Source organism: Lissotriton vulgaris, chromosome 9 (genome assembly GCF_964263255.1).
Source record: "Lissotriton vulgaris chromosome 9, aLisVul1.2, whole genome shotgun sequence".
In the NCBI taxonomy this organism is placed as follows: Eukaryota; Metazoa; Chordata; class Amphibia; order Caudata; family Salamandridae; genus Lissotriton; species Lissotriton vulgaris.
Window position 1 is genome coordinate 541,009,216 of NC_141697.1, and position 26,184 is coordinate 541,035,399.

Genomic DNA, 26,184 nt, shown 5'->3' on the forward strand with positions numbered 1-26,184 from the left:
TTCATGCTTATTATTGTGTGCCTTTACTTTCAAAGTACAGTGTGGAGCTTTTGACGATCCCTCTCTTGTATTTCAGCAGACACAGATAGTTGAGAAGTCTTTTCTCACATAGCTGACACAAGCTTGCGCTTTTCCTTGCTGGTAGCGTGGAAATGACAGCTTGGTCCTTGGAAGTAAAATCAAGCAAAATTAGCAGAGGATGGTTTCGATCCATCGACCTCTGGGTTATGGGCCCAGCACGCTTCCGCTGCGCCACTTTGCTCTGTTGTGAAAGTGTTCTTTTTATGCAGATAAGGAGCATTAGGCAGAGTAGCATGGGATTGGTCTGGCTCTCACCTCATTTGCATAAGTATATCCCAAGGCATGCTGGGTGCTGAAAAACTTCATCTTCCCCTCTCACAATCAGTCATAACTGAAAGTCAGACACTCTTAGGCACTAGCCGTTTCAGGCCTTTATCAAGACAGTAGCTCTTGAACCATCTCTCTCTCGCTCTGTGATCCTAGCACTAGCATGCTCAGGATTTGGCTTTACCTTGGAGCCAGAGATATACCCGGTGAGGGCTTGCCCGGTGTGAGGATTTTGAGCGTTTGGGAGCATTCGGGACGTGAGTGGACGTTGGACAGGAAACTATGCGAATATGAAGCCTCCAACATTCCTGCTTCAGTGAGTGGTTCTTTCCATGGACATCTGACTCTTGGATTCCTCTCAACTTGCCTTCTGATAAAACATTTTGTGAGCAGCAGTTTCCTTCGACAGCTACAAGGTGGCGCTACATTCAGGTGAGAGCACAAGTATGCACAAAATGTTAGGGACTTTTGCCAGATTTATCGGTGGATCTTGCATATTTTTTCAGAGGCTAGATATTGCCTAGAAATGCTTTTTAACATAGAGATGCTGGAGTTACAATGTCTGGTCGGGCCTCAGCCCTTCCATTGTTTGCCCACTGTAACAAATTTATTACCAGCACATGTGTGTTGTGACTCTGCTTTATGAAACTTATCATATATTAGGACAATGTATGTAGCAGAAGGTGCGATTGAGATGTTTGCCCACGTATTTGTTTATTTTTTTATATATGGCTGATTAATCTGTTCGTGAAATTTCCATTTTGTGACATGTTGCATTACAATATATCCTGCTTGCAGAATATATAAGTATTTTCAGTGCGTTGGCCGGGAATCGAACCCGGGTCAACTGCTTGGGAAGCAGCTATGCTCACCACTATACCACCAACGCCCTCTGATGTGTTAGCTCTCGGTTCTAAATATTACGTTGCAGAAATCAATGACTATCTTGCACCAGCTTCAATGGTGCATTTGGTTTAGATACCAACATGAGAAGCAGTAGAACGTTTTTTGCAGAGGGTAAGGAACTGGGGATTGAAACCAAGGACAAAGTTGTGCAGAAGAGAAGAAATGAAAAGCAACAGTACAAATAGTAGAAATGAGCATATATAGGCAGCATGGGAAGCAAAGCAGGGAAGAGAAAGAGAACATTCCATGAAATGCCCAGGAGATAGATAAGAGCAGAACAAAAAGGGAAGAATGAAATTCAAAGCATGCCCAGAAAGTTGTGTGAAGCTCCCACCAGTCATTTATGGTTATAATTGTGTGTCTTTACTTTCAAAGTACAGGGTTGTACCTTTCACGATCACTCTTGTATTACACAGACACGAATAGTTGAGAAGTCTTTTCTCACATAGCTGGTACAAGCTTGCACTTTTCCTTTCTGGCTATGTGGAAATGACAGCTTGGTCCTTGGAAGGAAAATCAAGCAAAATTAGCAGAGGATGGTTTCGATCCATCGACCTCTGGGTTATGGGCCCAGCACGCTTCCGCTGCGCCACTCTGCTCCTTTGTGAAAGTGTTCTGTTTATGCAGATGAGGAGGCATTCAGAGAAGTGACGTGGGATTGGTCGGGCTCTCACCTCATTTGCCTAAGTATATCGCAAGGCATGCTGGGTGCAGAAAATCTTTATCTTCCCCTCTCACAATCAGTCACAACTGAAAGTCCAGACCCTCTTATTCACTAGCCGTTTCAGGCCTTTAACAAGACAACAGCTCTCCGACGCTCTCTGTCTCTCTCTCTCTCTGTGATCCTAGTGCTTGCATGCTCAGTATTTGGCTTTACCTGGGAGCCAGAGATCTACCCGGTGAGGGCTTGCCGGTATAAGGCTTTAGAGCGTTTGGGAGCGTTCGGTACATGAGAGGACGTTGGACTGGAAGCTATGCAAATTTGAAGCATCCAAACTTCCTGCTGCAGTCGGAGGCTCTTTCCATGGACATCTGCCTTTTGGATTCCTCTAAACTTGCCCTCTGATGAAACATTTTGTGAGCTGCAGTTACCTCCGACGGCTACAAGGTGGTGCTACATTCAGGTGAGGGCACAAGTATGCACAAAATGTTGGGTACTTTTGCCAGATTTATTGCTGGATCTTGCATATTTTTTTCAGAGGCTAAATATTGCCTAGGAAATGCTTTTTAACATAGAGATGCTGGAGTTAAAATGTCTGGTCGGGCCTCAGCCCTTTCATTGTCTGCCCACTGTAACATATTTTTTTACCAGTACATGTGAGTGGTGACTCTGCTTTATGAAACTTATCATATATTAGGACAATGAATATAGCAGAAGGGGCGATCGAAATGCTTGCCTACATATTTGTTTATTTTTTATATAATGGCTGATTAACCTCTTAGTTATATTACCATTTTGTGAAATGTTGCTTTAAAATATATCCTGCTTGCAGAATATATAAGTATTTGTATTGCGTTGGCCGGGAATCGAACCCGGGTCAACTGCTTGGAAGGCAGCTATGCTCACCACTATACCACCAACGCCCTCAGATCTTTGCGCTCTCGGTTCTAAACATTAGGACCCTGAGTTCAATGACTATCATGCACCAGCTTCAATGGTGCATTTGGTTTAGATACCAACATGAAAAGCAATAGAAAGTTTTTGTAGAAGGTAAGGAACTGGGATTGAAACCAAGGACAAAGCTGTGCAGAAGAGAAGAATGGAAAGCAGCAATACAAATAATAGATATGAACACATAGAGGCAGCATGGGAAGCAAAGCAGGGAAGAGAAATAGAGAACATTCCATGAAATGCCCAGGAGATAGATAAGAGCAGAACAAAAAAGGGAAGAATGAAATTCAAAGCCTCCACATAAAAGTGTTTGAAGGTCCCACCAGTCATTCATGCTTATTATTGTGTGCCTTTACTTTCAAAGTACAGTGTGGAGCTTTTGACGATCCCTCTCTTGTATTTCAGCAGACACAGATAGTTGAGAAGTCTTTTCTCACATAGCTGGCACAAGCTTGCGCTTTTCCTTGCTGGTAGCGTGGAAATGACAGCTTGGTCCTTGGAAGTAAAATCAAGCAAAATTAGCAGAGGATGGTTTCGATCCATCGACCTCTGGGTTATGGGCCCAGCACGCTTCCGCTGCGCCACTCTGCTCCGTTGTGAAAGTGTTCTTTTTATGCAGATAAGGAGCATTAGGCAGAGTAGCATGGGATTGGTCTGGCTCTCACCTCATTTGCATAAGTATATCCCAAGGCATGCTGGGTGCAGAAAAACTTCATCTTCCCCTCTCACAATCAGTCATAACTGAAAGTCAGACACTCTTAGGCACTAGCCGTTTCAGGCCTTTATCAAGACAGTAGCTCTTGAACCATCTCTCTCTCGCTCTGTGATCCTAGCACTAGCATGCTCAGGATTTGGCTTTACCTTGGAGCCAGAGATATACCCGGTGAGGGCTTGCCCGGTGTGAGGCTTTTGAGCGTTTGGGAGCGTTCGGGACGTGAGTGGACGTTGGACAGGAAACTATGCGAATATGAAGCCTCCAACATTCCTGCTTCAGTGAGTGGTTCTTTCCATGGACATCTGACTCTTGGATTCCTCTCAACTTGCCTTCTGATAAAACATTTTGTGAGCAGCAGTTTCCTTCGACAGCTACAAGGTGGCGCTACATTCAGGTGAGAGCACAAGTATGCACAAAATGTTAGGGACTTTTGCCAGATTTATCGGTGGATCTTGCATATTTTTTCAGAGGCTAGATATTGCCTAGAAATGCTTTTTAACATAGAGATGCTGGAGTTACAATGTCTGGTCGGGCCTCAGCCCTTCCATTGCTTGCCCACTGTAACAAATTTATTACCAGCACATGTGTGTTGTGACTCTGCTTTATGAAACTTATCATATATTAGGACAATGTATGTAGCAGAAGGTGCGATTGAGATGTTTGCCCACGTATTTGTTTATTTTTTTATATATGGCTGATTAATCTGTTCATGAAATTTCCATTTTGTGACATGTTGCATTACAATATATCCTGCTTGCAGAATATATAAGTATTTTCAGTGCGTTGGCCGGGAATCGAACCCAGGTCAACTGCTTGGGAAGCAGCTATGCTCACCACTATACCACCAACGCCCTCTGATGTGTTAGCTCTCGGTTCTAAATATTACGTTGCAGAAATCAATGACTATCTTGCACCAGCTTCAATGGTGCATTTGGTTTAGATACCAACATGAGAAGCAGTAGAACGTTTTTTGCAGAGGGTAAGGAACTGGGGATTGAAACCAAGGACAAAGTTGTGCAGAAGAGAAGAAATGAAAAGCAACAGTACAAATAGTAGAAATGAGCATATATAGGCAGCATGGGAAGCAAAGCAGGGAAGAGAAAGAGAACATTCCATGAAATGCCAAGGAGATAGATAAGAGCAGAACAAAATGGGAAGAATGAAATTCAAAGCATGCCCAGAAAGTTGTGTGAAGCTCCCACCAGTCAGTCATTTATGGTTATAATTGTGTGTCTTTACTTTCAAAGTACAGGGTTGTACCTTTCACGATCACTCTTGTATTACACAGACACGAATAGTTGAGAAGTCTTTTCTCACATAGCTGGCACAAGCTTGCACTTTTCCTTTCTGGCTATGTGGAAATGACAGCTTGGTCCTTGGAAGGAAAATCAAGCAAAATTAGCAGAGGATGGTTTCGATCCATCGACCTCTGGGTTATGGGCCCAGCACGCTTCCGCTGCGCCACTCTGCTCCTTTGTGAAAGTGTTCTCTTTATGCAGATGAGGAGGCATTCAGAGAAGTGACGTGGGATTGGTCGGGCTCTCACCTCATTTGCCTAAGTATATCGCAAGGCATGCTGGGTGCAGAAAATCTTTATCTTCCCCTCTCACAATCAGTCACAACTGAAAGTCCAGACCCTCTTAGGCACTAGCCGTTTCAGGCCTTTAACAAGACAACAGCTCTCCGACGCTCTCTGCCTCTCTCTCTCTCTGTGATCCTAGTGCTTGCATGCTCAGTATTTGGCTTTACCTGGGAGCCAGAGATCTACCCGGTGAGGGCTTGCCGGGTATAAGGCTTTAGAGCGTTTGGGAGCATTCGGTACATGAGAGGACGTTGGACTGGAAGCTATGCAAATTTGAAGCATCCAAACTTCCTGCTGCAGTCGGAGGCTCTTTCCATGGACATCTGCCTTTTGGATTCCTCTAAACTTGCCCTCTGATGAAACATTTTGTGAGCTGCAGTTACCTCCGACGGCTACAAGGTGGTGCTACATTCAGGTGAGGGCACAAGTATGCACAAAATGTTGGGGACTTTTGCCAGATTTATTGCTGGATCTTGCATATTTTTTTCAGAGGCTAAATATTGCCTAGGAAATGCTTTTTAACATAGAGATGCTGGAGTTAAAATGTCTGGTCGAACATTCCATGAAATGCCCAGGAGATAGATAAGAGCAGAACAAAAAAGGGAAGAATGAAATTCAAAGCCTCCACATAAAAGTGTTTGAAGGTCCCACCAGTCATTCATGCTTATTATTGTGTGCCTTTACTTTCAAAGTACAGTGTGGAGCTTTTGACGATCCCTCTCTTGTATTTCAGCAGACACAGATAGTTGAGAAGTCTTTTCTCACATAGCTGACACAAGCTTGCGCTTTTCCTTGCTGGTAGCGTGGAAATGACAGCTTGGTCCTTGGAAGTAAAATCAAGCAAAATTAGCAGAGGATGGTTTCGATCCATCGACCTCTGGGTTATGGGCCCAGCACGCTTCCGCTGCGCCACTTTGCTCTGTTGTGAAAGTGTTCTTTTTATGCAGATAAGGAGCATTAGGCAGAGTAGCATGGGATTGGTCTGGCTCTCACCTCATTTGCATAAGTATATCCCAAGGCATGCTGGGTGCTGAAAAACTTCATCTTCCCCTCTCACAATCAGTCATAACTGAAAGTCAGACACTCTTAGGCACTAGCCGTTTCAGGCCTTTATCAAGACAGTAGCTCTTGAACCATCTCTCTCTCGCTCTGTGATCCTAGCACTAGCATGCTCAGGATTTGGCTTTACCTTGGAGCCAGAGATATACCCGGTGAGGGCTTGCCCGGTGTGAGGATTTTGAGCGTTTGGGAGCATTCGGGACGTGAGTGGACGTTGGACAGGAAACTATGCGAATATGAAGCCTCCAACATTCCTGCTTCAGTGAGTGGTTCTTTCCATGGACATCTGACTCTTGGATTCCTCTCAACTTGCCTTCTGATAAAACATTTCGTGAGCAGCAGTTTCCTTCGACAGCTACAAGGTGGCGCTACATTCAGGTGAGAGCACAAGTATGCACAAAATGTTAGGGACTTTTGCCAGATTTATCGGTGGATCTTGCATATTTTTTCAGAGGCTAGATATTGCCTAGAAATGCTTTTTAACATAGAGATGCTGGAGTTACAATGTCTGGTCGGGCCTCAGCCCTTCCATTGTTTGCCCACTGTAACAAATTTATTACCAGCACATGTGTGTTGTGACTCTGCTTTATGAAACTTATCATATATTAGGACAATGTATGTAGCAGAAGGTGCGATTGAGATGTTTGCCCACGTATTTGTTTATTTTTTTATATATGGCTGATTAATCTGTTCGTGAAATTTCCATTTTGTGACATGTTGCATTACAATATATCCTGCTTGCAGAATATATAAGTATTTTCAGTGCGTTGGCCGGGAATCGAACCCGGGTCAACTGCTTGGGAAGCAGCTATGCTCACCACTATACCACCAACGCCCTCTGATGTGTTAGCTCTCGGTTCTAAATATTACGTTGCAGAAATCAATGACTATCTTGCACCAGCTTCAATGGTGCATTTGGTTTAGATACCAACATGAGAAGCAGTAGAACGTTTTTTGCAGAGGGTAAGGAACTGGGGATTGAAACCAAGGACAAAGTTGTGCAGAAGAGAAGAAATGAAAAGCAACAGTACAAATAGTAGAAATGAGCATATATAGGCAGCATGGGAAGCAAAGCAGGGAAGAGAAAGAGAACATTCCATGAAATGCCCAGGAGATAGATAAGAGCAGAACAAAAAGGGAAGAATGAAATTCAAAGCATGCCCAGAAAGTTGTGTGAAGCTCCCACCAGTCATTTATGGTTATAATTGTGTGTCTTTACTTTCAAAGTACAGGGTTGTACCTTTCACGATCACTCTTGTATTACACAGACACGAATAGTTGAGAAGTCTTTTCTCACATAGCTGGTACAAGCTTGCACTTTTCCTTTCTGGCTATGTGGAAATGACAGCTTGGTCCTTGGAAGGAAAATCAAGCAAAATTAGCAGAGGATGGTTTCGATCCATCGACCTCTGGGTTATGGGCCCAGCACGCTTCCGCTGCGCCACTCTGCTCCTTTGTGAAAGTGTTCTGTTTATGCAGATGAGGAGGCATTCAGAGAAGTGACGTGGGATTGGTCGGGCTCTCACCTCATTTGCCTAAGTATATCGCAAGGCATGCTGGGTGCAGAAAATCTTTATCTTCCCCTCTCACAATCAGTCACAACTGAAAGTCCAGACCCTCTTATTCACTAGCCGTTTCAGGCCTTTAACAAGACAACAGCTCTCCGACGCTCTCTGTCTCTCTCTCTCTCTGTGATCCTAGTGCTTGCATGCTCAGTATTTGGCTTTACCTGGGAGCCAGAGATCTACCCGGTGAGGGCTTGCCGGTATAAGGCTTTAGAGCGTTTGGGAGCGTTCGGTACATGAGAGGACGTTGGACTGGAAGCTATGCAAATTTGAAGCATCTAAACTTCCTGCTGCAGTCGGAGGCTCTTTCCATGGACATCTGCCTTTTGGATTCCTCTAAACTTGCCCTCTGATGAAACATTTTGTGAGCTGCAGTTACCTCCGACGGCTACAAGGTGGTGCTACATTCAGGTGAGGGCACAAGTATGCACAAAATGTTGGGTACTTTTGCCAGATTTATTGCTGGATCTTGCATATTTTTTTCAGAGGCTAAATATTGCCTAGGAAATGCTTTTTAACATAGAGATGCTGGAGTTAAAATGTCTGGTCGGGCCTCAGCCCTTTCATTGTCTGCCCACTGTAACATATTTTTTTACCAGTACATGTGAGTGGTGACTCTGCTTTATGAAACTTATCATATATTAGGACAATGAATATAGCAGAAGGGGCGATCGAAATGCTTGCCTACATATTTGTTTATTTTTTATATAATGGCTGATTAACCTCTTAGTTATATTACCATTTTGTGAAATGTTGCTTTAAAATATATCCTGCTTGCAGAATATATAAGTATTTGTATTGCGTTGGCCGGGAATCGAACCCGGGTCAACTGCTTGGAAGGCAGCTATGCTCACCACTATACCACCAACGCCCTCAGATCTTTGCGCTCTCGGTTCTAAACATTAGGACCCTGAGTTCAATGACTATCATGCACCAGCTTCAATGGTGCATTTGGTTTAGATACCAACATGAAAAGCAATAGAAAGTTTTTGTAGAAGGTAAGGAACTGGGATTGAAACCAAGGACAAAGCTGTGCAGAAGAGAAGAATGGAAAGCAGCAATACAAATAATAGATATGAACACATAGAGGCAGCATGGGAAGCAAAGCAGGGCAGAGAAATAGAGAACATTCCATGAAATGCCCAGGAGATAGATAAGAGCAGAACAAAAAAGGGAAGAATGAAATTCAAAGCCTCCACATAAAAGTGTTTGAAGGTCCCACCAGTCATTCATGCTTATTATTGTGTGCCTTTACTTTCAAAGTACAGTGTGGAGCTTTTGACGATCCCTCTCTTGTATTTCAGCAGACACAGATAGTTGAGAAGTCTTTTCTCACATAGCTGACACAAGCTTGCGCTTTTCCTTGCTGGTAGCGTGGAAATGACAGCTTGGTCCTTGGAAGTAAAATCAAGCAAAATTAGCAGAGGATGGTTTCGATCCATCGACCTCTGGGTTATGGGCCCAGCACGCTTCCGCTGCACCACTTTGCTCTGTTGTGAAAGTGTTCTTTTTATGCAGATAAGGAGCATTAGGCAGAGTAGCATGGGATTGGTCTGGCTCTCACCTCATTTGCATAAGTATATCCCAAGGCATGCTGGGTGCAGAAAAACTTCATCTTCCCCTCTCACAATCAGTCATAACTGAAAGTCAGACACTCTTAGGCACTAGCCGTTTCAGGCCTTTATCAAGACAGTAGCTCTTGAACCATCTCTCTCTCGCTCTGTGATCCTAGCACTAGCATGCTCAGGATTTGGCTTTACCTTGGAGCCAGAGATATACCCGGTGAGGGCTTGCCCGGTGTGAGGCTTTTGAGCGTTTGGGAGCGTTCGGGACGTGAGTGGACGTTGGACAGGAAACTATGCGAATATGAAGCCTCCAACATTCCTGCTTCAGTGAGTGGTTCTTTCCATGGACATCTGACTCTTGGATTCCTCTCAACTTGCCTTCTGATAAAACATTTTGTGAGCAGCAGTTTCCTTCGACAGCTACAAGGTGGCGCTACATTCAGGTGAGAGCACAAGTATGCACAAAATGTTAGGGACTTTTGCCAGATTTATCGGTGGATCTTGCATATTTTTTCAGAGGCTAGATATTGCCTAGAAATGCTTTTTAACATAGAGATGCTGGAGTTACAATGTCTGGTCGGGCCTCAGCCCTTCCATTGTTTGCCCACTGTAACAAATTTATTACCAGCACATGTGTGTTGTGACTCTGCTTTATGAAACTTATCATATATTAGGACAATGTATGTAGCAGAAGGTGCGATTGAGATGTTTGCCCACGTATTTGTTTATTTTTTTATATATGGCTGATTAATCTGTTCGTGAAATTTCCATTTTGTGACATGTTGCATTACAATATATCCTGCTTGCAGAATATATAAGTATTTTCAGTGCGTTGGCCGGGAATCGAACCCAGGTCAACTGCTTGGGAAGCAGCTATGCTCACCACTATACCACCAACGCCCTCTGATGTGTTAGCTCTCGGTTCTAAATATTACGTTGCAGAAATCAATGACTATCTTGCACCAGCTTCAATGGTGCATTTGGTTTAGATACCAACATGAGAAGCAGTAGAACGTTTTTTGCAGAGGGTAAGGAACTGGGGATTGAAACCAAGGACAAAGTTGTGCAGAAGAGAAGAAATGAAAAGCAACAGTACAAATAGTAGAAATGAGCATATATAGGCAGCATGGGAAGCAAAGCAGGGAAGAGAAAGAGAACATTCCATGAAATGCCCAGGAGATAGATAAGAGCAGAACAAAATGGGAAGAATGAAATTCAAAGCATGCCCAGAAAGTTGTGTGAAGCTCCCACCAGTCAGTCATTTATGGTTATAATTGTGTGTCTTTACTTTCAAAGTACAGGGTTGTACCTTTCACGATCACTCTTGTATTACACAGACACGAATAGTTGAGAAGTCTTTTCTCACATAGCTGGCACAAGCTTGCACTTTTCCTTTCTGGCTATGTGGAAATGACAGCTTGGTCCTTGGAAGGAAAATCAAGCAAAATTAGCAGAGGATGGTTTCGATCCATCGACCTCTGGGTTATGGGCCCAGCACGCTTCCGCTGCGCCACTCTGCTCCTTTGTGAAAGTGTTCTCTTTATGCAGATGAGGAGGCATTCAGAGAAGTGACGTGGGATTGGTCGGGCTCTCACCTCATTTGCCTAAGTATATCGCAAGGCATGCTGGGTGCAGAAAATCTTTATCTTCCCCTCTCACAATCAGTCACAACTGAAAGTCCAGACCCTCTTAGGCACTAGCAGTTTCAGGCCTTTAACAAGACAACAGCTCTCCGACGCTCTCTGCCTCTCTCTCTCTCTGTGATCCTAGTGCTTGCATGCTCAGTATTTGGCTTTACCTGGGAGCCAGAGATCTACCCGGTGAGGGCTTGCCGGGTATAAGGCTTTAGAGCGTTTGGGAGCATTCGGTACATGAGAGGACGTTGGACTGGAAGCTATGCAAATTTGAAGCATCCAAACTTCCTGCTGCAGTCGGAGGCTCTTTCCATGGACATCTGCCTTTTGGATTCCTCTAAACTTGCCCTCTGATGAAACATTTTGTGAGCTGCAGTTACCTCCGACGGCTACAAGGTGGTGCTACATTCAGGTGAGGGCACAAGTATGCACAAAATGTTGGGGACTTTTGCCAGATTTATTGCTGGATCTTGCATATTTTTTTCAGAGGCTAAATATTGCCTAGGAAATGCTTTTTAACATAGAGATGCTGGAGTTAAAATGTCTGGTCGAACATTCCATGAAATGCCCAGGAGATAGATAAGAGCAGAACAAAAAAGGGAAGAATGAAATTCAAAGCCTCCACATAAAAGTGTTTGAAGGTCCCACCAGTCATTCATGCTTATTATTGTGTGCCTTTACTTTCAAAGTACAGTGTGGAGCTTTTGACGATCCCTCTCTTGTATTTCAGCAGACACAGATAGTTGAGAAGTCTTTTCTCACATAGCTGACACAAGCTTGCGCTTTTCCTTGCTGGTAGCGTGGAAATGACAGCTTGGTCCTTGGAAGTAAAATCAAGCAAAATTAGCAGAGGATGGTTTCGATCCATCGACCTCTGGGTTATGGGCCCAGCACGCTTCCGCTGCGCCACTTTGCTCTGTTGTGAAAGTGTTCTTTTTATGCAGATAAGGAGCATTAGGCAGAGTAGCATGGGATTGGTCTGGCTCTCACCTCATTTGCATAAGTATATCCCAAGGCATGCTGGGTGCTGAAAAACTTCATCTTCCCCTCTCACAATCAGTCATAACTGAAAGTCAGACACTCTTAGGCACTAGCCGTTTCAGGCCTTTATCAAGACAGTAGCTCTTGAACCATCTCTCTCTCGCTCTGTGATCCTAGCACTAGCATGCTCAGGATTTGGCTTTACCTTGGAGCCAGAGATATACCCGGTGAGGGCTTGCCCGGTGTGAGGATTTTGAGCGTTTGGGAGCATTCGGGACGTGAGTGGACGTTGGACAGGAAACTATGCGAATATGAAGCCTCCAACATTCCTGCTTCAGTGAGTGGTTCTTTCCATGGACATCTGACTCTTGGATTCCTCTCAACTTGCCTTCTGATAAAACATTTTGTGAGCAGCAGTTTCCTTCGACAGCTACAAGGTGGCGCTACATTCAGGTGAGAGCACAAGTATGCACAAAATGTTAGGGACTTTTGCCAGATTTATCGGTGGATCTTGCATATTTTTTCAGAGGCTAGATATTGCCTAGAAATGCTTTTTAACATAGAGATGCTGGAGTTACAATGTCTGGTCGGGCCTCAGCCCTTCCATTGTTTGCCCACTGTAACAAATTTATTACCAGCACATGTGTGTTGTGACTCTGCTTTATGAAACTTATCATATATTAGGACAATGTATGTAGCAGAAGGTGCGATTGAGATGTTTGCCCACGTATTTGTTTATTTTTTTATATATGGCTGATTAATCTGTTCGTGAAATTTCCATTTTGTGACATGTTGCATTACAATATATCCTGCTTGCAGAATATATAAGTATTTTCAGTGCGTTGGCCGGGAATCGAACCCGGGTCAACTGCTTGGGAAGCAGCTATGCTCACCACTATACCACCAACGCCCTCTGATGTGTTAGCTCTCGGTTCTAAATATTACGTTGCAGAAATCAATGACTATCTTGCACCAGCTTCAATGGTGCATTTGGTTTAGATACCAACATGAGAAGCAGTAGAACGTTTTTTGCAGAGGGTAAGGAACTGGGGATTGAAACCAAGGACAAAGTTGTGCAGAAGAGAAGAAATGAAAAGCAACAGTACAAATAGTAGAAATGAGCATATATAGGCAGCATGGGAAGCAAAGCAGGGAAGAGAAAGAGAACATTCCATGAAATGCCCAGGAGATAGATAAGAGCAGAACAAAAAGGGAAGAATGAAATTCAAAGCATGCCCAGAAAGTTGTGTGAAGCTCCCACCAGTCATTTATGGTTATAATTGTGTGTCTTTACTTTCAAAGTACAGGGTTGTACCTTTCACGATCACTCTTGTATTACACAGACACGAATAGTTGAGAAGTCTTTTCTCACATAGCTGGTACAAGCTTGCACTTTTCCTTTCTGGCTATGTGGAAATGACAGCTTGGTCCTTGGAAGGAAAATCAAGCAAAATTAGCAGAGGATGGTTTCGATCCATCGACCTCTGGGTTATGGGCCCAGCACGCTTCCGCTGCGCCACTCTGCTCCTTTGTGAAAGTGTTCTGTTTATGCAGATGAGGAGGCATTCAGAGAAGTGACGTGGGATTGGTCGGGCTCTCACCTCATTTGCCTAAGTATATCGCAAGGCATGCTGGGTGCAGAAAATCTTTATCTTCCCCTCTCACAATCAGTCACAACTGAAAGTCCAGACCCTCTTATTCACTAGCCGTTTCAGGCCTTTAACAAGACAACAGCTCTCCGACGCTCTCTGTCTCTCTCTCTCTCTGTGATCCTAGTGCTTGCATGCTCAGTATTTGGCTTTACCTGGGAGCCAGAGATCTACCCGGTGAGGGCTTGCCGGTATAAGGCTTTAGAGCGTTTGGGAGCGTTCGGTACATGAGAGGACGTTGGACTGGAAGCTATGCAAATTTGAAGCATCCAAACTTCCTGCTGCAGTCGGAGGCTCTTTCCATGGACATCTGCCTTTTGGATTCCTCTAAACTTGCCCTCTGATGAAACATTTTGTGAGCTGCAGTTACCTCCGACGGCTACAAGGTGGTGCTACATTCAGGTGAGGGCACAAGTATGCACAAAATGTTGGGTACTTTTGCCAGATTTATTGCTGGATCTTGCATATTTTTTTCAGAGGCTAAATATTGCCTAGGAAATGCTTTTTAACATAGAGATGCTGGAGTTAAAATGTCTGGTCGGGCCTCAGCCCTTTCATTGTCTGCCCACTGTAACATATTTTTTTACCAGTACATGTGAGTGGTGACTCTGCTTTATGAAACTTATCATATATTAGGACAATGAATATAGCAGAAGGGGCGATCGAAATGCTTGCCTACATATTTGTTTATTTTTTATATAATGGCTGATTAACCTCTTAGTTATATTACCATTTTGTGAAATGTTGCTTTAAAATATATCCTGCTTGCAGAATATATAAGTATTTGTATTGCGTTGGCCGGGAATCGAACCCGGGTCAACTGCTTGGAAGGCAGCTATGCTCACCACTATACCACCAACGCCCTCAGATCTTTGCGCTCTCGGTTCTAAACATTAGGACCCTGAGTTCAATGACTATCATGCACCAGCTTCAATGGTGCATTTGGTTTAGATACCAACATGAAAAGCAATAGAAAGTTTTTGTAGAAGGTAAGGAACTGGGATTGAAACCAAGGACAAAGCTGTGCAGAAGAGAAGAATGGAAAGCAGCAATACAAATAATAGATATGAACACATAGAGGCAGCATGGGAAGCAAAGCAGGGAAGAGAAATAGAGAACATTCCATGAAATGCCCAGGAGATAGATAAGAGCAGAACAAAAAAGGGAAGAATGAAATTCAAAGCCTCCACATAAAAGTGTTTGAAGGTCCCACCAGTCATTCATGCTTATTATTGTGTGCCTTTACTTTCAAAGTACAGTGTGGAGCTTTTGACGATCCCTCTCTTGTATTTCAGCAGACACAGATAGTTGAGAAGTCTTTTCTCACATAGCTGGCACAAGCTTGCGCTTTTCCTTGCTGGTAGCGTGGAAATGACAGCTTGGTCCTTGGAAGTAAAATCAAGCAAAATTAGCAGAGGATGGTTTCGATCCATCGACCTCTGGGTTATGGGCCCAGCACGCTTCCGCTGCGCCACTCTGCTCCGTTGTGAAAGTGTTCTTTTTATGCAGATAAGGAGCATTAGGCAGAGTAGCATGGGATTGGTCTGGCTCTCACCTCATTTGCATAAGTATATCCCAAGGCATGCTGGGTGCAGAAAAACTTCATCTTCCCCTCTCACAATCAGTCATAACTGAAAGTCAGACACTCTTAGGCACTAGCCGTTTCAGGCCTTTATCAAGACAGTAGCTCTTGAACCATCTCTCTCTCGCTCTGTGATCCTAGCACTAGCATGCTCAGGATTTGGCTTTACCTTGGAGCCAGAGATATACCCGGTGAGGGCTTGCCCGGTGTGAGGCTTTTGAGCGTTTGGGAGCGTTCGGGACGTGAGTGGACGTTGGACAGGAAACTATGCGAATATGAAGCCTCCAACATTCCTGCTTCAGTGAGTGGTTCTTTCCATGGACATCTGACTCTTGGATTCCTCTCAACTTGCCTTCTGATAAAACATTTTGTGAGCAGCAGTTTCCTTCGACAGCTACAAGGTGGCGCTACATTCAGGTGAGAGCACAAGTATGCACAAAATGTTAGGGACTTTTGCCAGATTTATCGGTGGATCTTGCATATTTTTTCAGAGGCTAGATATTGCCTAGAAATGCTTTTTAACATAGAGATGCTGGAGTTACAATGTCTGGTCGGGCCTCAGCCCTTCCATTGCTTGCCCACTGTAACAAATTTATTACCAGCACATGTGTGTTGTGACTCTGCTTTATGAAACTTATCATATATTAGGACAATGTATGTAGCAGAAGGTGCGATTGAGATGTTTGCCCACGTATTTGTTTATTTTTTTATATATGGCTGATTAATCTGTTCATGAAATTTCCATTTTGTGACATGTTGCATTACAATATATCCTGCTTGCAGAATATATAAGTATTTTCAGTGCGTTGGCCGGGAATCGAACCCAGGTCAACTGCTTGGGAAGCAGCTATGCTCACCACTATACCACCAACGCCCTCTGATGTGTTAGCTCTCGGTTCTAAATATTACGTTGCAGAAATCAATGACTATCTTGCACCAGCTTCAATGGTGCATTTGGTTTAGATACCAACATGAGAAGCAGTAGAACGTTTTTTGCAGAGGGTAAGGAACTGGGGATTGAAACCAAGGACAAAGTTGTGCAGAAGAGAAGAAATGAAAAGCAACAGTACAAATAGTAGAAATGAGCATATATAGGCAGCATGGGAAGCAAAGCAGGGAAGAGAAAGAGAACATTCCATGAAATGCCAAGGAGATAGATAAGAGCAGAACAAAATGGGAAGAATGAAATTCAAAGCATGCCCAGAAAGTTGTGTGAAGCTCCCACCAGTCAGTCATTTATGGTTATAATTGTGTGTCTTTACTTTCAAAGTACAGGGTTGTACCTTTCACGATCACTCTTGTATTACACAGACACGAATAGTTGAGAAGTCTTTTCTCACATAGCTGGCACAAGCTTGCACTTTTCCTTTCTGGCTATGTGGAAATGACAGCTTGGTCCTTGGAAGGAAAATCAAGCAAAATTAGCAGAGGATGGTTTCGATCCATCGACCTCTGGGTTATGGGCCCAGCACGCTTCCGCTGCGCCACTCTGCTCCTTTGTGAAAGTGTTCTCTTTATGCAGATGAGGAGGCATTCAGAGAAGTGACGTGGGATTGGTCGGGCTCTCACCTCATTTGCCTAAGTATATCGCAAGGCATGCTGGGTGCAGAAAATCTTTATCTTCCCCTCTCACAATCAGTCACAACTGAAAGTCCAGACCCTCTTAGGCACTAGCCGTTTCAGGCCTTTAACAAGACAACAGCTCTCCGACGCTCTCTGCCTCTCTCTCTCTCTGTGATCCTAGTGCTTGCATGCTCAGTATTTGGCTTTACCTGGGAGCCAGAGATCTACCCGGTGAGGGCTTGCCGGGTATAAGGCTTTAGAGCGTTTGGGAGCATTCGGTACATGAGAGGACGTTGGACTGGAAGCTATGCAAATTTGAAGCATCCAAACTTCCTGCTGCAGTCGGAGGCTCTTTCCATGGACATCTGCCTTTTGGATTCCTCTAAACTTGCCCTCTGATGAAACATTTTGTGAGCTGCAGTTACCTCCGACGGCTACAAGGTGGTGCTACATTCAGGTGAGGGCACAAGTATGCACAAAATGTTGGGGACTTTTGCCAGATTTATTGCTGGATCTTGCATATTTTTTTCAGAGGCTAAATATTGCCTAGGAAATGCTTTTTAACATAGAGATGCTGGAGTTAAAATGTCTGGTCGAACATTCCATGAAATGCCCAGGAGATAGATAAGAGCAGAACAAAAAAGGGAAGAATGAAATTCAAAGCCTCCACATAAAAGTGTTTGAAGGTCCCACCAGTCATTCATGCTTATTATTGTGTGCCTTTACTTTCAAAGTACAGTGTGGAGCTTTTGACGATCCCTCTCTTGTATTTCAGCAGACACAGATAGTTGAGAAGTCTTTTCTCACATAGCTGACACAAGCTTGCGCTTTTCCTTGCTGGTAGCGTGGAAATGACAGCTTGGTCCTTGGAAGTAAAATCAAGCAAAATTAGCAGAGGATGGTTTCGATCCATCGACCTCTGGGTTATGGGCCCAGCACGCTTCCGCTGCGCCACTTTGCTCTGTTGTGAAAGTGTTCTTTTTATGCAGATAAGGAGCATTAGGCAGAGTAGCATGGGATTGGTCTGGCTCTCACCTCATTTGCATAAGTATATCCCAAGGCATGCTGGGTGCTGAAAAACTTCATCTTCCCCTCTCACAATCAGTCATAACTGAAAGTCAGACACTCTTAGGCACTAGCCGTTTCAGGCCTTTATCAAGACAGTAGCTCTTGAACCATCTCTCTCTCGCTCTGTGATCCTAGCACTAGCATGCTCAGGATTTGGCTTTACCTTGGAGCCAGAGATATACCCGGTGAGGGCTTGCCCGGTGTGAGGATTTTGAGCGTTTGGGAGCATTCGGGACGTGAGTGGACGTTGGACAGGAAACTATGCGAATATGAAGCCTCCAACATTCCTGCTTCAGTGAGTGGTTCTTTCCATGGACATCTGACTCTTGGATTCCTCTCAACTTGCCTTCTGATAAAACATTTCGTGAGCAGCAGTTTCCTTCGACAGCTACAAGGTGGCGCTACATTCAGGTGAGAGCACAAGTATGCACAAAATGTTAGGGACTTTTGCCAGATTTATCGGTGGATCTTGCATATTTTTTCAGAGGCTAGATATTGCCTAGAAATGCTTTTTAACATAGAGATGCTGGAGTTACAATGTCTGGTCGGGCCTCAGCCCTTCCATTGTTTGCCCACTGTAACAAATTTATTACCAGCACATGTGTGTTGTGACTCTGCTTTATGAAACTTATCATATATTAGGACAATGTATGTAGCAGAAGGTGCGATTGAGATGTTTGCCCACGTATTTGTTTATTTTTTTATATATGGCTGATTAATCTGTTCGTGAAATTTCCATTTTGTGACATGTTGCATTACAATATATCCTGCTTGCAGAATATATAAGTATTTTCAGTGCGTTGGCCGGGAATCGAACCCGGGTCAACTGCTTGGGAAGCAGCTATGCTCACCACTATACCACCAACGCCCTCTGATGTGTTAGCTCTCGGTTCTAAATATTACGTTGCAGAAATCAATGACTATCTTGCACCAGCTTCAATGGTGCATTTGGTTTAGATACCAACATGAGAAGCAGTAGAACGTTTTTTGCAGAGGGTAAGGAACTGGGGATTGAAACCAAGGACAAAGTTGTGCAGAAGAGAAGAAATGAAAAGCAACAGTACAAATAGTAGAAATGAGCATATATAGGCAGCATGGGAAGCAAAGCAGGGAAGAGAAAGAGAACATTCCATGAAATGCCCAGGAGATAGATAAGAGCAGAACAAAAAGGGAAGAATGAAATTCAAAGCATGCCCAGAAAGTTGTGTGAAGCTCCCACCAGTCATTTATGGTTATAATTGTGTGTCTTTACTTTCAAAGTACAGGGTTGTACCTTTCACGATCACTCTTGTATTACACAGACACGAATAGTTGAGAAGTCTTTTCTCACATAGCTGGTACAAGCTTGCACTTTTCCTTTCTGGCTATGTGGAAATGACAGCTTGGTCCTTGGAAGGAAAATCAAGCAAAATTAGCAGAGGATGGTTTCGATCCATCGACCTCTGGGTTATGGGCCCAGCACGCTTCCGCTGCGCCACTCTGCTCCTTTGTGAAAGTGTTCTGTTTATGCAGATGAGGAGGCATTCAGAGAAGTGACGTGGGATTGGTCGGGCTCTCACCTCATTTGCCTAAGTATATCGCAAGGCATGCTGGGTGCAGAAAATCTTTATCTTCCCCTCTCACAATCAGTCACAACTGAAAGTCCAGACCCTCTTATTCACTAGCCGTTTCAGGCCTTTAACAAGACAACAGCTCTCCGACGCTCTCTGTCTCTCTCTCTCTCTGTGATCCTAGTGCTTGCATGCTCAGTATTTGGCTTTACCTGGGAGCCAGAGATCTACCCGGTGAGGGCTTGCCGGTATAAGGCTTTAGAGCGTTTGGGAGCGTTCGGTACATGAGAGGACGTTGGACTGGAAGCTATGCAAATTTGAAGCATCTAAACTTCCTGCTGCAGTCGGAGGCTCTTTCCATGGACATCTGCCTTTTGGATTCCTCTAAACTTGCCCTCTGATGAAACATTTTGTGAGCTGCAGTTACCTCCGACGGCTACAAGGTGGTGCTACATTCAGGTGAGGGCACAAGTATGCACAAAATGTTGGGTACTTTTGCCAGATTTATTGCTGGATCTTGCATATTTTTTTCAGAGGCTAAATATTGCCTAGGAAATGCTTTTTAACATAGAGATGCTGGAGTTAAAATGTCTGGTCGGGCCTCAGCCCTTTCATTGTCTGCCCACTGTAACATATTTTTTTACCAGTACATGTGAGTGGTGACTCTGCTTTATGAAACTTATCATATATTAGGACAATGAATATAGCAGAAGGGGCGATCGAAATGCTTGCCTACATATTTGTTTATTTTTTATATAATGGCTGATTAACCTCTTAGTTATATTACCATTTTGTGAAATGTTGCTTTAAAATATATCCTGCTTGCAGAATATATAAGTATTTGTATTGCGTTGGCCGGGAATCGAACCCGGGTCAACTGCTTGGAAGGCAGCTATGCTCACCACTATACCACCAACGCCCTCAGATCTTTGCGCTCTCGGTTCTAAACATTAGGACCCTGAGTTCAATGACTATCATGCACCAGCTTCAATGGTGCATTTGGTTTAGATACCAACATGAAAAGCAATAGAAAGTTTTTGTAGAAGGTAAGGAACTGGGATTGAAACCAAGGACAAAGCTGTGCAGAAGAGAAGAATGGAAAGCAGCAATACAAATAATAGATATGAACACATAGAGGCAGCATGGGAAGCAAAGCAGGGCAGAGAAATAGAGAACATTCCATGAAATGCCCAGGAGATAGATAAGAGCAGAACAAAAAAGGGAAGAATGAAATTCAAAGCCTCCACATAAAAGTGTTTGAAGGTCCCACCAGTCATTCATGCTTATTATTGTGTGCCTTTACTTTCAAAGTACAGTGTGGAGCTTTTGACGATCCCTCTCTTGTATTTCAGCAGACACAGATAGTTGAGAAGTCTTTTCTCACATAGCTGACACAAGCTTGCGCTTTTCCTTGCTGGTAGCGTGGAAATGACAGCTTGGTCCTTGGAAGTAAAATCAAGCAAAATTAGCAGAGGATGGTTTCGATCCATCGACCTCTGGGTTATGGGCCCAGCACGCTTCCGCTGCACCACTTTGCTCTGTTGTGAAAGTGTTCTTTTTATGCAGATAAGGAGCATTAGGCAGAGTAGCATGGGATTGGTCTGGCTCTCACCTCATTTGCATAAGTATATCCCAAGGCATGCTGGGTGCAGAAAAACTTCATCTTCCCCTCTCACAATCAGTCATAACTGAAAGTCAGACACTCTTAGGCACTAGCCGTTTCAGGCCTTTATCAAGACAGTAGCTCTTGAACCATCTCTCTCTCGCTCTGTGATCCTAGCACTAGCATGCTCAGGATTTGGCTTTACCTTGGAGCCAGAGATATACCCGGTGAGGGCTTGCCCGGTGTGAGGCTTTTGAGCGTTTGGGAGCGTTCGGGACGTGAGTGGACGTTGGACAGGAAACTATGCGAATATGAAGCCTCCAACATTCCTGCTTCAGTGAGTGGTTCTTTCCATGGACATCTGACTCTTGGATTCCTCTCAACTTGCCTTCTGATAAAACATTTTGTGAGCAGCAGTTTCCTTCGACAGCTACAAGGTGGCGCTACATTCAGGTGAGAGCACAAGTATGCACAAAATGTTAGGGACTTTTGCCAGATTTATCGGTGGATCTTGCATATTTTTTCAGAGGCTAGATATTGCCTAGAAATGCTTTTTAACATAGAGATGCTGGAGTTACAATGTCTGGTCGGGCCTCAGCCCTTCCATTGTTTGCCCACTGTAACAAATTTATTACCAGCACATGTGTGTTGTGACTCTGCTTTATGAAACTTATCATATATTAGGACAATGTATGTAGCAGAAGGTGCGATTGAGATGTTTGCCCACGTATTTGTTTATTTTTTTATATATGGCTGATTAATCTGTTCGTGAAATTTCCATTTTGTGACATGTTGCATTACAATATATCCTGCTTGCAGAATATATAAGTATTTTCAGTGCGTTGGCCGGGAATCGAACCCGGGTCAACTGCTTGGGAAGCAGCTATGCTCACCACTATACCACCAACGCCCTCTGATGTGTTAGCTCTCGGTTCTAAATATTACGTTGCAGAAATCAATGACTATCTTGCACCAGCTTCAATGGTGCATTTGGTTTAGATACCAACATGAGAAGCAGTAGAACATTTTTTGCAGAGGGTAAGGAACTGGGGATTGAAACCAAGGACAAAGTTGTGCAGAAGAGAAGAAATGAAAAGCAACAGTACAAATAGTAGAAATGAGCATATATAGGCAGCATGGGAAGCAAAGCAGGGAAGAGAAAGAGAACATTCCATGAAATGCCCAGGAGATAGATAAGAGCAGAACAAAAAGGGAAGAATGAAATTCAAAGCATGCCCAGAAAGTTGTGTGAAGCTCCCATCAGTCAGTCATTTATGGTTATAATTGTGTGTCTTTACTTTCAAAGTACAGGGTTGTACCTTTCACGATCACTCTTGTATTACACAGACACGAATAGTTGAGAAGTCTTTTCTCACATAGCTGGCACAAGCTTGCACTTTTCCTTTCTGGCTATGTGGAAATGACAGCTTGGTCCTTGGAAGGAAAATCAAGCAAAATTAGCAGAGGATGGTTTCGATCCATCGACCTCTGGGTTATGGGCCCAGCACGCTTCCGCTGCGCCACTCTGCTCCTTTGTGAAAGTGTTCTCTTTATGCAGATGAGGAGGCATTCAGAGAAGTGACGTGGGATTGGTCGGGCTCTCACCTCATTTGCCTAAGTATATCGCAAGGCATGCTGGGTGCAGAAAATCTTTATCTTCCCCTCTCACAATCAGTCACAACTGAAAGTCCAGACCCTCTTAGGCACTAGCCGTTTCAGGCCTTTAACAAGACAACAGCTCTCCGACGCTCTCTGTCTCTCTCTCTCTCTGTGATCCTAGTGCTTGCATGCTCAGTATTTGGCTTTACCTGGGAGCCAGAGATCTACCCGGTGAGGGCTTGCCGGGTATAAGGCTTTAGAGCGTTTGGGAGCATTCGGTACATGAGAGGACGTTGGACTGGAAGCTATGCAAATTTGAAGCATCCAAACTTCCTGCTGCAGTCGGAGGCTCTTTCCATGGACATCTGCCTTTTGGATTCCTCTAAACTTGCCCTCTGATGAAACATTTTGTGAGCTGCAGTTACCTCCGACGGCTACAAGGTGGTGCTACATTCAGGTGAGGGCACAAGTATGCACAAAATGTTGGGGACTTTTGCCAGATTTATTGCTGGATCTTGCATATTTTTTTCAGAGGCTAAATATTGCCTAGGAAATGCTTTTTAACATAGAGATGCTGGAGTTAAAATGTCTGGTCGGGCCTCAGCCCTTTCATTGTCTGCCCACTGTAACATATTTTTTTACCAGTACATGTGAGTGGTGACTCTGCTTTATGAAACTTATCATATATTAGGACAATGAATATAGCAGAAGGGGCGATCGAAATGCTTGCCTACATATTTGTTTATTTTTTATATAATGGCTGATTAACCTCTTAATTATATTACCATTTTGTGAAATGTTGCTTTAAAATATATCCTGCTTGCAGAATATATAAGTATTTGTACTGCGTTGGCCGGGAATCGAACCCGGGTCAACTGCTTGGAAGGCAGCTATGCTCACCACTATACCACCAACGCCCTCTGATCTTTGCGCTCTCGGTTCTAAACATTAGGACCCTGAGTTCAATGACTATCATGCACCAGCTTCAATGGTGCATTTGGTTTAGATACCAACATGAACAGCAATAGAAAGTTTTTGTAGAGGGTAAGGAACTGGGATTGAAACCAAGGACAAAGCTGTGCAGAAGAGAAGAATGGAAAGCAGCAATACAAATAATAGATATGAACACATAGAGGCAGCATGGGAAGCAAAGCAGGGAAGAGAAATAGAGAACATTCCATGAAATGCCAAGGAGATAGATAAGAGCAGAACAAAAAAGGGAAGAATGAAATTCAAAGCCTCCACATAAAAGTGTTTGAAGGTCCCACCAGTCATTCATGCTTATTATTGTGTGCCTTTACTTTCAAAGTACAGTGTGGAGCTTTTGACGATCCCTCTCTTGTATTTCAGCAGACACAGATAGTTGAGAAGTCTTTTCTCACATAGCTGGCACAAGCTTGCGCTTTTCCTTGCTGGTAGCGTGGAAATGACAGCTTGGTCCTTGGAAGTAAAATCAAGCAAAATTAGCAGAGGATGGTTTCGATCCATCGACCTCTGGGTTATGGGCCCAGCACGCTTCCGCTGCGCCACTCTGCTCCGTTGTGAAAGTGTTCTTTTTATGCAGATAAGGAGCATTAGGCAGAGTAGCATGGGATTGGTCTGGCTCTCACCTCATTTGCATAAGTATATCCCAAGGCATGCTGGGTGCAGAAAAACTTCATCTTCCCCTCTCACAATCAGTCATAACTGAAAGTCAGACACTCTTAGGCACTAGCCGTTTCAGGCCTTTATCAAGACAGTAGCTCTTGAACCATCTCTCTCTCGCTCTGTGATCCTAGCACTAGCATGCTCAGGATTTGGCTTTACCTTGGAGCCAGAGATATACCCGGTGAGGGCTTGCCCGGTGTGAGGCTTTTGAGCGTTTGGGAGCGTTCGGGACGTGAGTGGACGTTGGACAGGAAACTATGCGAATATGAAGCCTCCAACATTCCTGCTTCAGTGAGTGGTTCTTTCCATGGACATCTGACTCTTGGATTCCTCTCAACTTGCCTTCTGATAAAACATTTTGTGAGCAGCAGTTTCCTTCGACAGCTACAAGGTGGCGCTACATTCAGGTGAGAGCACAAGTATGCACAAAATGTTAGGGACTTTTGCCAGATTTATCGGTGGATCTTGCATATTTTTTCAGAGGCTAGATATTGCCTAGAAATGCTTTTTAACATAGAGATGCTGGAGTTACAATGTCTGGTCGGGCCTCAGCCCTTCCATTGTTTGCCCACTGTAACAAATTTATTACCAGCACATGTGTGTTGTGACTCTGCTTTATGAAACTTATCATATATTAGGACAATGTATGTAGCAGAAGGTGCGATTGAGATGTTTGCCCACGTATTTGTTTATTTTTTTATATATGGCTGATTAATCTGTTCGTGAAATTTCCATTTTGTGACATGTTGCATTACAATATATCCTGCTTGCAGAATATATAAGTATTTTCAGTGCGTTGGCCGGGAATCGAACCCGGGTCAACTGCTTGGGAAGCAGCTATGCTCACCACTATACCACCAACGCCCTCTGATGTGTTAGCTCTCGGTTCTAAATATTACGTTGCAGAAATCAATGACTATCTTGCACCAGCTTCAATGGTGCATTTGGTTTAGATACCAACATGAGAAGCAGTAGAACATTTTTTGCAGAGGGTAAGGAACTGGGGATTGAAACCAAGGACAAAGTTGTGCAGAAGAGAAGAAATGAAAAGCAACAGTACAAATAGTAGAAATGAGCATATATAGGCAGCATGGGAAGCAAAGCAGGGAAGAGAAAGAGAACATTCCATGAAATGCCCAGGAGATAGATAAGAGCAGAACAAAAAGGGAAGAATGAAATTCAAAGCATGCCCAGAAAGTTGTGTGAAGCTCCCATCAGTCAGTCATTTATGGTTATAATTGTGTGTCTTTACTTTCAAAGTACAGGGTTGTACCTTTCACGATCACTCTTGTATTACACAGACACGAATAGTTGAGAAGTCTTTTCTCACATAGCTGGCACAAGCTTGCACTTTTCCTTTCTGGCTATGTGGAAATGACAGCTTGGTCCTTGGAAGGAAAATCAAGCAAAATTAGCAGAGGATGGTTTCGATCCATCGACCTCTGGGTTATGGGCCCAGCACGCTTCCGCTGCGCCACTCTGCTCCTTTGTGAAAGTGTTCTCTTTATGCAGATGAGGAGGCATTCAGAGAAGTGACGTGGGATTGGTCGGGCTCTCACCTCATTTGCCTAAGTATATCGCAAGGCATGCTGGGTGCAGAAAATCTTTATCTTCCCCTCTCACAATCAGTCACAACTGAAAGTCCAGACCCTCTTAGGCACTAGCCGTTTCAGGCCTTTAACAAGACAACAGCTCTCCGACGCTCTCTGTCTCTCTCTCTCTCTGTGATCCTAGTGCTTGCATGCTCAGTATTTGGCTTTACCTGGGAGCCAGAGATATACCCGGTGAGGGCTTGCCCGGTGTGAGGCTTTTGAGCGTTTGGGAGCGTTCGGGACGTGAGTGGACGTTGGACAGGAAACTATGCGAATATGAAGCCTCCAACATTCCTGCTTCAGTGAGTGGTTCTTTCCATGGACATCTGACTCTTGGATTCCTCTCAACTTGCCTTCTGATAAA

General features: G+C 43.9%; 14 non-coding genes across 14 annotated transcripts; all 14 read right to left on the reverse strand.

The window, feature by feature from the left end:
* Positions 1–1,165: 1,165 nt before the first annotated feature.
* TRNAG-CCC (transfer RNA glycine (anticodon CCC)) lies at positions 1,166–1,237 on the reverse strand. Its single transcript has one exon. It is a non-coding gene; the product is annotated as a tRNA-Gly (tRNA).
* Positions 1,238–2,766: 1,529 nt separating this feature from the next.
* Positions 2,767–2,838, reverse strand: TRNAG-UCC (transfer RNA glycine (anticodon UCC)). The gene has a single exon. It is a non-coding gene; the product is annotated as a tRNA-Gly (tRNA).
* Positions 2,839–4,360: 1,522 nt separating this feature from the next.
* On the reverse strand, positions 4,361–4,432 carry TRNAG-CCC (transfer RNA glycine (anticodon CCC)). The gene has a single exon. It is a non-coding gene; the product is annotated as a tRNA-Gly (tRNA).
* A 2,553-nt stretch (positions 4,433–6,985) lies between these two features.
* Positions 6,986–7,057, reverse strand: TRNAG-CCC (transfer RNA glycine (anticodon CCC)). The gene has a single exon. It is a non-coding gene; the product is annotated as a tRNA-Gly (tRNA).
* Positions 7,058–8,586: 1,529 nt separating this feature from the next.
* Positions 8,587–8,658, reverse strand: TRNAG-UCC (transfer RNA glycine (anticodon UCC)). Its single transcript has one exon. It is a non-coding gene; the product is annotated as a tRNA-Gly (tRNA).
* Positions 8,659–10,180: 1,522 nt separating this feature from the next.
* TRNAG-CCC (transfer RNA glycine (anticodon CCC)) lies at positions 10,181–10,252 on the reverse strand. The gene has a single exon. It is a non-coding gene; the product is annotated as a tRNA-Gly (tRNA).
* A 2,553-nt stretch (positions 10,253–12,805) lies between these two features.
* TRNAG-CCC (transfer RNA glycine (anticodon CCC)) lies at positions 12,806–12,877 on the reverse strand. Its single transcript has one exon. It is a non-coding gene; the product is annotated as a tRNA-Gly (tRNA).
* A 1,529-nt stretch (positions 12,878–14,406) lies between these two features.
* TRNAG-UCC (transfer RNA glycine (anticodon UCC)) lies at positions 14,407–14,478 on the reverse strand. The gene has a single exon. It is a non-coding gene; the product is annotated as a tRNA-Gly (tRNA).
* Positions 14,479–16,000: 1,522 nt separating this feature from the next.
* On the reverse strand, positions 16,001–16,072 carry TRNAG-CCC (transfer RNA glycine (anticodon CCC)). Its single transcript has one exon. It is a non-coding gene; the product is annotated as a tRNA-Gly (tRNA).
* Positions 16,073–18,625: 2,553 nt separating this feature from the next.
* On the reverse strand, positions 18,626–18,697 carry TRNAG-CCC (transfer RNA glycine (anticodon CCC)). Its single transcript has one exon. It is a non-coding gene; the product is annotated as a tRNA-Gly (tRNA).
* Positions 18,698–20,226: 1,529 nt separating this feature from the next.
* Positions 20,227–20,298, reverse strand: TRNAG-UCC (transfer RNA glycine (anticodon UCC)). The gene has a single exon. It is a non-coding gene; the product is annotated as a tRNA-Gly (tRNA).
* Positions 20,299–21,820: 1,522 nt separating this feature from the next.
* TRNAG-CCC (transfer RNA glycine (anticodon CCC)) lies at positions 21,821–21,892 on the reverse strand. The gene has a single exon. It is a non-coding gene; the product is annotated as a tRNA-Gly (tRNA).
* A 1,534-nt stretch (positions 21,893–23,426) lies between these two features.
* Positions 23,427–23,498, reverse strand: TRNAG-UCC (transfer RNA glycine (anticodon UCC)). The gene has a single exon. It is a non-coding gene; the product is annotated as a tRNA-Gly (tRNA).
* Positions 23,499–25,020: 1,522 nt separating this feature from the next.
* On the reverse strand, positions 25,021–25,092 carry TRNAG-CCC (transfer RNA glycine (anticodon CCC)). The gene has a single exon. It is a non-coding gene; the product is annotated as a tRNA-Gly (tRNA).
* Positions 25,093–26,184: the final 1,092 nt, after the last annotated feature.